Source organism: Saccostrea cucullata, unplaced genomic scaffold (genome assembly GCF_032062105.1).
Source record: "Saccostrea cucullata isolate Sc308-1 unplaced genomic scaffold, CSIRO_AGI_Scuc_v1 ctg43, whole genome shotgun sequence".
Taxonomy (NCBI): domain Eukaryota; kingdom Metazoa; phylum Mollusca; class Bivalvia; order Ostreida; family Ostreidae; genus Saccostrea; species Saccostrea cuccullata.
In genome coordinates, this window is record NW_026934231.1 from 664,903 (window position 1) to 675,490 (window position 10,588).

A 10,588-nucleotide genomic window follows, 5' to 3' on the forward strand; every position below is an offset into this window, starting at 1 on the left:
GTATGACTATTCCAGTGTGATTAACGACAACAAGACTACAACCTCTTTCCTTGTAAAGACTAGCGTCAAACAAGTTTGTTGTTTGTCAGGTTTCCGGTTTCTAGTGGTGATGCAACAGACAATCAGAGAAGAGAAAAAGGAATTCAATAGGACTTCACCACTATGCTTGAAGACCTCAACTTTGCAGGCGGCAGTAAACAACAATGAACCATCCTCAGTTTAAGACAAGAAAACCAAAAGACAACTCAGCTAAACTAAGGATAAGCTGGATACTAAGAAGTGCAAACTGTATAGATAAACACAAAGAGTAAAGCAAGCTTGATAGTCGGAAACGCTGAATCCGAAGAGAGAGGTGGACAGCTTCACGTACCTTGACACCAATGTCACCAAAGACGGAGGAAGTATGCTGGTATCGGGGAGAGGATAACGTTGGCTAGTGCATCCTTCAACGTAGCCTACACCTGGAAGGCTACATACATGTACTTAAGTAGAAAGATCCAAGTCTCCCTCTTCAAAAGCCAGGTCCTCTCTGTTTTGTTATACGAATGTGAGATTTTAGAATACATGGGAAAATGGGATTGGCATATTTCAAATCAAGAGTCTCAGAAAGATTCTTGAGGCCAGTTGACAGCAGCATACCTCAAACAACACAGTTATGGAGATGACAGGAACAGAAAAAATCGGGGGCAAGATGGGGAGGATTGGTTGATTGTATGTTGTTTAACGTCCGTCTCAAGAATTTTTCACTCATATGGAGACGCTACCACTTGCCAGTGGAGAGCTACAAGTTTTGTCCTATACTCGGCACTCAGGGCCATTGAGCAACGAGGGATCTTTTTCGTACCAGGACCTACTGCGATACCTCGTTGGACCTCGTTTTATACGGTCTCATCCGAAGGACCGCTCTCCACGTCCCACAGTGGGATTCGAGATGATGAGGAGGAAATGAAATTGAATCGGCCAAGTGTGGGAGAGCATCCAAGGGACGACTATCTTATGGTCATCGAGTGGACTTCCGAGGAATGAAGGAAGAGAGGCTGCCCCAAGACAACATGATGGTGGAGGTGGAGTGGAATGATGCAGTCAGGAACTCTTGGTATGCCGTCCAGCCTCAGACCGGCCCCTGCTGGCTCGGTTAGAATAAAGCTTGAGGGAGGTAAGATATTTAGAGCATATACTCTTAAGTATTGAATAAGTCCGGGGACTTGTATACAGCTCAGTGCACTTTTAAAACTCGCATGGTTTTTCGCACAAGTTAACGTCACATTAATATAATTAATGCGAAATTCTGAAACGAGGCGATAAACTATATTCTTTAAGTGATTTATAATATTTTTTTTTAATTTCGTTTCACTAACTTAAAACATAATTCACACATATTATAGATAGGATTTTGATATGTTCTTGGCTGATAGATAATAACAGTTCCCAGATGGTTTTTTCAGGGGTTTTCATCAAATACAACCGACTTTATATCTGTTCTTTTGAAAGGAGTCCTTTGCCTTGCCTTGACACAGAAACAATGCAATTCATGTATTTTCTGTACATAAATATAACTTTAAAGTGCAAGATGATAAAAGTATTTCTCATCTGTTTGACTGCTTTGCATGTTTAAAAGCTGGCATTTTTTTCAGGGTTACTTTCTGAAATCTATAGCATCATGAAAGATAAGTCCCGCCACAAAATTTCAAAGTTTTAGACTGTAAATGTAAAAGAATTTTCTTTTCAATTGTAGTATTAATTAATTAAAAATATAGTAATAATTTACTATTTTAAAGATAAACACTGCTTTATTATCCTATCCTTTAGCATGATTTCCTTATGCAGTATTGCCATTTTTCGCTTTACATGTCGACAAAACCAAGACAAGTATGGAAAATGTACAAAGTACTTAGTAAAATACCCATCTTTAAGAAGTCAGTTTGAAAATAGCGATTAAATTGTATCAAAGAAAGCTCGATTAATTTAATTTGCAAATTGCTATGGTACTAGACTCATAAAGATGTAACAACATTCCATTTGTTAATAAGCCCCCTTTAAAACATCGACTTTGAAAATTTAAGATAATAATTTTATAGAATATGTACCTTTGACATAAGATATTAAATACATATAAGGGTTATGTCTTGTACTGAAATTCGATAATGTTCAGTTTTGTTGTAATAAGAATGTGACCTTAATTTGTGCGAAAAACCACGTGAGCTTAAAAAGTGCGCGGAGTTGTACCATATATAGGTGATCGCGGAATATAGCAAAAATAAGAAAAAATGCATGGTCGATAAAGATGAAGTCATCTCGTTTGTCATAAAGTTTAGATGTTAGCTGGTCCTTATCGCGTACATGTACAGTAGTAAAGAACAAATTAAATGTGTTACCTAAAATAAATGCTTGTATAATTAAAGAAAAACTTTAAAATATCTTCTTCAGAAACAGAGAATCATACAGGTCGAAATATTGATATTGAAGTATGTGAGTTGTATGCAGATGTATCCTGACTGATTTCGACATATAGTTGGGACATAATATGGGTTTAAAAAAAATTGTGTGAGTAGAATGAAATGAAAATATTATCGTAATGAATAGTGTTGTAATAATTAAGTCTAAAAAAGTAATAAGTTTTGATATCCATTTGGGAAAAATGATTCCCCTTTTTTTCTCTCGATCATGTAAAACTTTATTTCCAAATTAAGACACCAACCGGATGCTTTGATCTCAATAGATTTGAACATATAAACTTGAATCTGTACTACATTTAGCTGATTGAATATAATAACACGTTTCATCCTGGCCCCGTGGTTCCAGAAAAGAGGATTTTAAAAAACACTGCTGTAAACCCAATTTCATCCCATAATGTGGTGCCTATGCCCCCGAGATCTGTATATTTAAAACAAAATTGATTTCAAAATGACGTCAGGAAGCTTTCAGGTAAGTATCCAACAGCAAAGATCACCTGAGCCGAGGGCTCAAGTGAGCTTTTCTGATCAAAATTTTCCGTTGTCTGTCGTTGTCGTCGTCGTATACTTTCCACATTTTCATCTCCTCAAGAACCACTGGGCCGATTTCAAGCAAACTTGCCACACAGCTTCCTTGGGAAAAGGGAATTCAAGTTTGATCAAATGAATAGCCATGCCCTCATCCAAAGGGAGATAATTATGAATTAGCGGAAATTAATGGCATCTTTTAAAAATCGTCTATTCAAGAACCTCTGTGCCAGGAAAGATGAAACTCACGTGGAAGCATTCCCATGCAGATTCAAATTTGTTCAAATCATGACCCCCCAGGTGAAAGGTTGGGCCATAATGGGGTATTACAGTTTAACATAGGAATACATAAGAAAATAAAAAAAAATCTCAAGAAGCATCCTCAGATAGTGTAGATTCAATTTTGTACAAATCATGACCCCCGGGAGAAGGGTAGAACCACAATGTAGAAAACAGTTTAACAAAGGAATACATAGGAAAAATCTTTAAAAATCTTCTCAAGAACCACTGGACCAGGAAAGATGAAACTCATGTGGAAACATCCTCTGGTAGTGTAGATTCAATTTCCTTCACATTATGAACTTCGGGGGGTAGGGTGTGGTCAATGTGGTGTATCAAAGTTTAACATAGGAATACAAAGGAAACATCTTTGAAAATCTTCTTCTCAAGAACATCATAGCCATGATTGGTCATAGTTATGGAAGCATCTTCTGCAAGTGTAGATTCAAGTTTGTTCAATTTATGATCCCCAGGGGTAGGGTGGGGCCACAAGGGGGTCCAAAGTTTCATATAGAAATCCATAGGGAAAATCTTTAAAAAAAATCCACTTCTGAAGAAAAGCAAAGCCATGATTGATTTCAGTTATTCTGAAGCATCCTAATGTAGTGTAGATTTAAGTTTCTTCAAGTCATGACACCTGGGGCAAGGATGGGGATATAGTGAGTTATCAAAGTTTAAAGAAGGAGTACATAGAAAAAATCTTTAAAATTCTTTTTCTCGAGAACAGCAAAGCTGTGATTGTTCATATTCATTTGGAAGCGTCCTCGGGTAGTGTAGATTCAAATTTGTTCAAATCATGACCCCCCGGGGTAGAGTGGGGCCACAGCTGGTGATCAAGGTTTTACGTAGGAATATATAGGAAAAATCGTTAAAATTCTACATAAGAACAACAAAGCCATGATTGATCATCAATATAAAAGCATCAAAAAAGGTAATGTAGATTTAAATTTGTTCAAATACCGACCGTCCCCTGAACCCACTTTTATATTTTTAAAAATTTCAATAAGTATACTGAACTGATTTTGCTTTTACCTATCCAGTTGCTCAGGTGAGCGATGTGGCTCCTTGGCCTCCTGTTAATCTCTTAAACATTTCTTTCTGAAAATTTCATTTGAACTTGTTGGTGAAATGAACTATTCGGCTTCAGTAATATCTTCGACAAAAAATGAAATAAATATTAGGAGCTCACAATTTCCAGAAATAACAGCAGCCAATTTTGCAATAGACTTTTCTTTCTCCCACTGAAAAATTGTTTCAGATAGATTAAAAAATATTTTAAAAAAATCTATTTCTAAGTACATTCGTTATAACATTGAATTACTCAGTGAATTATTTGAATCTGCCAGGGCTGGGATCCTAACTAAGATCCTTCCAAATGATAACATCCCCCCCCCCCCCCCCAAAAAAAATCAGGGTTTACATTGAACGAGTTCTTTTTTAGCTCACCTGAGCCAAAGGCTCAAGTGAGCTTTTCTGATCAAAATTTGTCCGTTGTCTATCGTCGTCGTCGTCGTTGTAAACTTTTCACATTTTCATCTTCTTCTCAAGAACCACTGGGCCAATTTCAACCAAACTTGCTACAAAGTATCCTTGGGTAAAGGGGATTCAAGTTTGTTCAAATGAAGGGCCACGCCCTTTTCCAAGGGGAGATAATTATGAATTAGAGAAAAATTAATGGCATTTTTAAAAAATCTTCTTCTCAAGAACCACTGGGCCAGGAAAGATGAAACTCATGTGGAATCATCCTCAGGTAGTGTAGATTCAAATTTGCTCAAATCATGACCCCCGGGGGTAGGGTGGGGCCAAAATGGCCGATCAAAGTTTTACATGGGAGTATATAGGAAAAATCTTTAAAAATCTTCTTCTCAAGAACCACTGGGCCAGGAAAGATGAAACATGTGGAATCATGTGGTATATTCAAATTTGCTCAAATCAGGTAGTGTAGATCAAAGTTTTACAGGAGTTTGTTCAGGAAAGATGAAATCATGTGGAATCCCCAGGGTGTATATTCAAATTTGCTCAAATGCGGGGGTAGGGTGGGCCAAAATGGCCGATCAAAGTTTTACATAGGAGTATAGTTTTACATAGGAATATATAGGAAAATTTTTAGGAATATACAGGAAAAATCTTGAAAAATCTTTTTCTCAAGAACCACTGGGCCAGGAAAGATGAAACTCACGTGGAATCATCCTCAGGTAGTGTAGATTCTAGCTGCAGATCTGTAGCTCTCCGAAAAAAAATATTGATAGACCGGAGAGCTCCACCCATTGAAAAAACTGTATATTTATTGCGCACAAAAACGTGCGATCGGTTCTTGATTAATTCTTCCAAGTTCTTACCTCCATTGCAAAAAAAGGAAGATTTCAAAAAATTCCTCTTTCCTCTATCGAGTACTGTCGTAGTTGACATCTGAACGAAGCATATTGGACCAAATTATCTTTGAAACCAAAATGGCAGTATAAATAAGCGAAATGTTCGATGATTGCAATATCAGGACCAGGAGGGCCATTAACAACAATTATGAGGAATGTTTTGTTGTGAAAAGAGTCAAAGAATATGTTAGGAACACACGGTTAGTAATATTTTGAGATTACATTTTAAAAACATGGAGAAATAAATCGAGAACCGAGCTCACTTTTTTTGTGCGCAATAAATATACAGTTTTTTCAATGGGTGGCTCTGTAGCTCTCCGGTCTATCAATAATAAACTCATGTGGAATCATCCTCAGGTAGTGTAGATTCAATTTTATTCAAATCATGACCCCTGGGGGTAGGGTGGTGCCAAAATGGCCGATCAAAGTTTTACATAGGAATATACCGGAAAAATCTTGAAAAATCAAGAACCACTGAGCTATGAAACTCATGTGGAATCATCCTCAGATAGTGTAGATTCAAATTTGTTCAAATCATGACCCCCGGGGCTAGGGTGGGGCCAAAATGGCCGACCAAAGTTTTACATAGGAATATACCGGAAAAATCTTGAAAAATCAAGAACCACTGAGCTATGAAACTCATGTGGAATCATCCTCAGGTAGTGTAGATTGAATTTTGTTCAAATCATGACCCCTGGGGTAGGGTGGTGCCAAAATGGCCGATCAAAGTTTTACATAGGAATATACAGGAAAAATCTTGAAAAATCTTCTTCTCAAGAACCACTGAGCTAGGAAAGATGAAACTCATGTGGAATCATCCTCAGATAGTGTAGATTCAAATTTGTTCAAATCATGACCCCTGGGGCTAGGGTTGGACCAAAATGGCCGACCAGAGTTTTACATAGGAATATATAGGGAAACCTTTTAAAATCTTCTTTTCAAGTACTTCAAAGCCAATATTAGTAATATTTTATGGAATCATTCTCAGGTAGTGTAGATTCTAGTTCATTCAAACCATGATCCCCTGGGGTGTTAAAATTCAAGCTCCCCCTCCCCCTCAACCTCAGTAAACATTCAGTTCTGATCCAATATGTGCTTTTTCTTAGCCGATGTGCTCAGGTGAGCGCTGTGGCCCCTGGGCCTCTTGTTTATGTTTCCTTGACACGTTCATTTCATTCTTTTTTTTTCAAAGAAAACCATAGTTTTTGTTTTAATTTTTTTGTTTTCCCTTCAAATGCGCACGTAAATTTCTTGTACTTTTAATATGACAAATGAAAATAATACTCTTTATCTAAAATAATATATGTTAACCATAATCATAATAATCAGCAATACCTCACTAAAATATCTGGCATTTTTTCGTTGTAGTCATGAACCATTCGATTGTCTCGCTTCCCATGCTTAGGTCATGCATTTCTTCCTACTCAATAAACGCGTCAAGATTTTTTTCATATCCCTAAGTAAGAGTGTTTTTGAGTATTTTTTCAATTATTTAATTGCTCATTTTTTTCATGCAATTAACAATACTTGCTATTTGGATGATGTAATCTTAGGGTCTTTAAACTGTTAATTGGCTATTAAACCATCAGCTCTACAAACATAGAACTCACACGTGGCCATCACCCAACTCAATTTAAACGTTTATTGACTGAAAGGATCCAGCTCGCTTCTTTTGAATTACCCACTATTATGTCATTATGATGCAATTAAAGTTTTGAACAATCATTTTCCTATTTTTTCTACAACAAAAGCATTCATAATATTCAGAATGTCGTATCTTTTTTTACCATCACAAAAAGAGAAAAGAATTGAGCAAAGCACCAAGTCACCTTTAAAATTTAATCATTAAACATTAATACCTAAGATTTTTGGGCCGAGTAAAAAAAAACCCGCCACAATTTGCTATAATTGCAATATTTGTACTTTTTACTTTTTTTTTCGATTTTTAAAAAGATTGAAAATCTAAAATACTAAAATGATTCACAATGCACATTGCTATCAACAAGTAATCGTATTTTACAGACATTATATCCCCTTGATTAAAATTCATTAAAGCTTAAGAAAAAAATCTACACAGCTTTGCAATGCATGTACATATTTAAAGTTGCAAACGTGGCTAAATGATTAGAAGTGGTGTAAATTAGATGTAGATACTTAAAGCTAGAAACTTCCACGAAACTTTTGGGGAAAAAAACCATATAAAAATTATACTTATGACTTTTAAAGTTTATATACAACCATTCCTTACGATTGATTAAAGTCCAGGCTTTTTGACATCACTGACAGCTTCTTTTCAATAATAATGTTACTCATAAATTTACGAAGATATTCATTGGCCATTTGCAATATTATTTTGTTAAAAACGTTCTGATTGTCCCACCTCTGATGTCTTGGAGGTCCGTGTTTGCTCTGCTCCTATATTGTATTGTGTAGTTGAATTTTGAACTTGAATACTGTTCGTTTTTTCCATATATTTCTCAGTACTCTGAAGTTGGTATTAAAAAGATGCCTCTGAAGTTTATGATTGTTAATATCTAATTGGTTTTTGGAGCCCATGTCTTCCAACGACTTGTTGGAATTCCTATGGGTAACAATTAAGCCTTGTTATTAGCAGACCTATTTTTGTATTCATACAAAGCAGAATTTATTAAAAAAAATATAAAGGATTCTTTTAGCCTTCAACTCGATATTTATTTCGACGACGTGTTATCAATTTACAATAGTTATTTCCATTCATATTTCGTCACAATATATCTGAGATTGAAATAAAAGATATCACGGAATCTTAAATATCTGTCTCATATTTGGATATTTACTAGTAATTAAAAGAACTATTAATGGTAATCTAACTAAAAAACTTGATGATAAACCAGATGTCTTTAACTTTTCAATCGTCAACTTCGGTTACTTATGCAGCAATACACCTCCTATCACCTGCATATTGCATGGGCTTATACTTAATCATGGGGTTTTGATTCCATACATAAGAGCATACTTTACGTATAAACAATTTCTAGAACGAGGTATGTTATAGAGTAACAAATTGCTGAAGCAAGAATATCAAATCATAATTTCGTAAGTTCTATCCAAATACAATTTATCATTAAGCCAAATGGTGACTGACAATTTTTCAAACTTATTGTTAGGCCATCATTTACACACTGCATTGTCGACGGACTTTTCCTATATTACACGACGGGCGTGACCGGTCGGCAGGGAATGTTACACTTCCATTAGATCTGACCCCACCTCTGATGTTTTAGGGGTCTGTTTGCTCTACTTCTGATTTGTTTTGTTTGAATTGACGTTTGAGTTTGAATACTGATCGTAATGATAAATTTCATTGGAGTTGTAGAGTAAGGAATAGATCCTTACATGTACGTCGCGGGTTCGAATCACTGCGGGTCGTAGAGATCGGTTCTTCGGATGAGTCCTTGTAAACCGAGGCCCAGTGTCGCAGTAGATGCTGGCACGAAAAATATCTCTTATTGCTGTCAAAGGTACCGAGGACCTCTGGAATGGCAAAGTGGGATCAGGCGTCTAGGAGGAGTAAGCATCCCCTGTTGCACGGTCACACCGGCGCTTAGTCCCAATGTATACGGAACATTCAGTTGTAAAATTCTTTGCAAAAATAAAGCCCTTATTGGTAGGACACAATGAAACAACAAAGCCAAAAATAGGATTAAAAGATAGGTTACATTTGCTAAGGGTTCAAAGAATTTACAAAATGGCGACTTTGAACTAAGTTGTTGAAATTTTATTTATATCAATCACTTGTCAAATTTTTGTTCATAATTTTCAGTGGTGGCATCAATTTTCGTTGATTATTTAAAAAGGAAGTTTTCGAGGATTGGGGTCAGGGACAAAACCACACAAAAAATTGATTTATTAAATCTTATGTATATTTTGGACAAAAACTCGGGGCCCTGGCCCTCCGCCAGTGAAAATTATTATAGGTTAAGATAATGAAGAGTGATTCATTGTCAAAAGCTATTTCTTGGAGAGACATATTGAAAGTTAAAATTTTTTGTTATGTATCCTGCGTTAGAAAATTATTTTTTCAATACTGATATCCTATCTTGGCTTTAAAGTATTGATATGCCTGTTAATATCTCGGTCTTTACTCTGTCGATATTCATTGACATGTCTTTAACACCTCTGTTCCCTGTAATAATCCTCAAATCAGAAGATCATTAGGGGTGGACAAAATCAGGAAGATGAATTGTCAGACATGGATTCCCTGTGTTGTTTTCACGGCCTGCACTTGACACTGTTTAGCTGAAACTATTTAGAAACATGACTAATGCGATATTAACCATGGGCCATCAAAGCTATCAATTTATCACCACTTGTAGTTGACTTTGTTCAGTCTTCTGTTCCCTATGTTGTTCTTACGGATCAAATTCCACGTCTTTGCTGAAAATTAAGCCCCGGTAGACGGACAGATAATTAGTGTTTCTAATGTTCTTTTAAGGAAACATAATTGGTTTGATGTTAGCCATCTTTAGCCTTCTTCGACAAGACTTGCCTGGGCTAATGATTGGCTCGAACCCTGCAGTGATTCCTGTGTGTCAAGTGTACGGTTAGTACCGTGATCATTTTCAAATGAGAACTAATGACGATAAACAAAGCGGTCCCTATTTAAGATACTTAACGTAATTTAAAATCGATTGAGAAATCTTGACATCAGGACCGAAGTTGTACCTATTAAAGAAGGGTTAGATTTGCACAGTCATTAATGCTTAAGGCACTTTGCATTATATGAGCACCACAGACATATCCATATCAAAGTCAACGTGATTATGATATTGCCAGAACTCTAGTGATAGAGATAATGAAATGTTTAAACAACTTAACAATTAAAGCACTCCGAACACACATTTCTAGGCCCAACACTCCCAGAAGACCACAGATTTTTTCCTGAATGAGTTTCAACTCTTTTTTAAGACAAAAAAT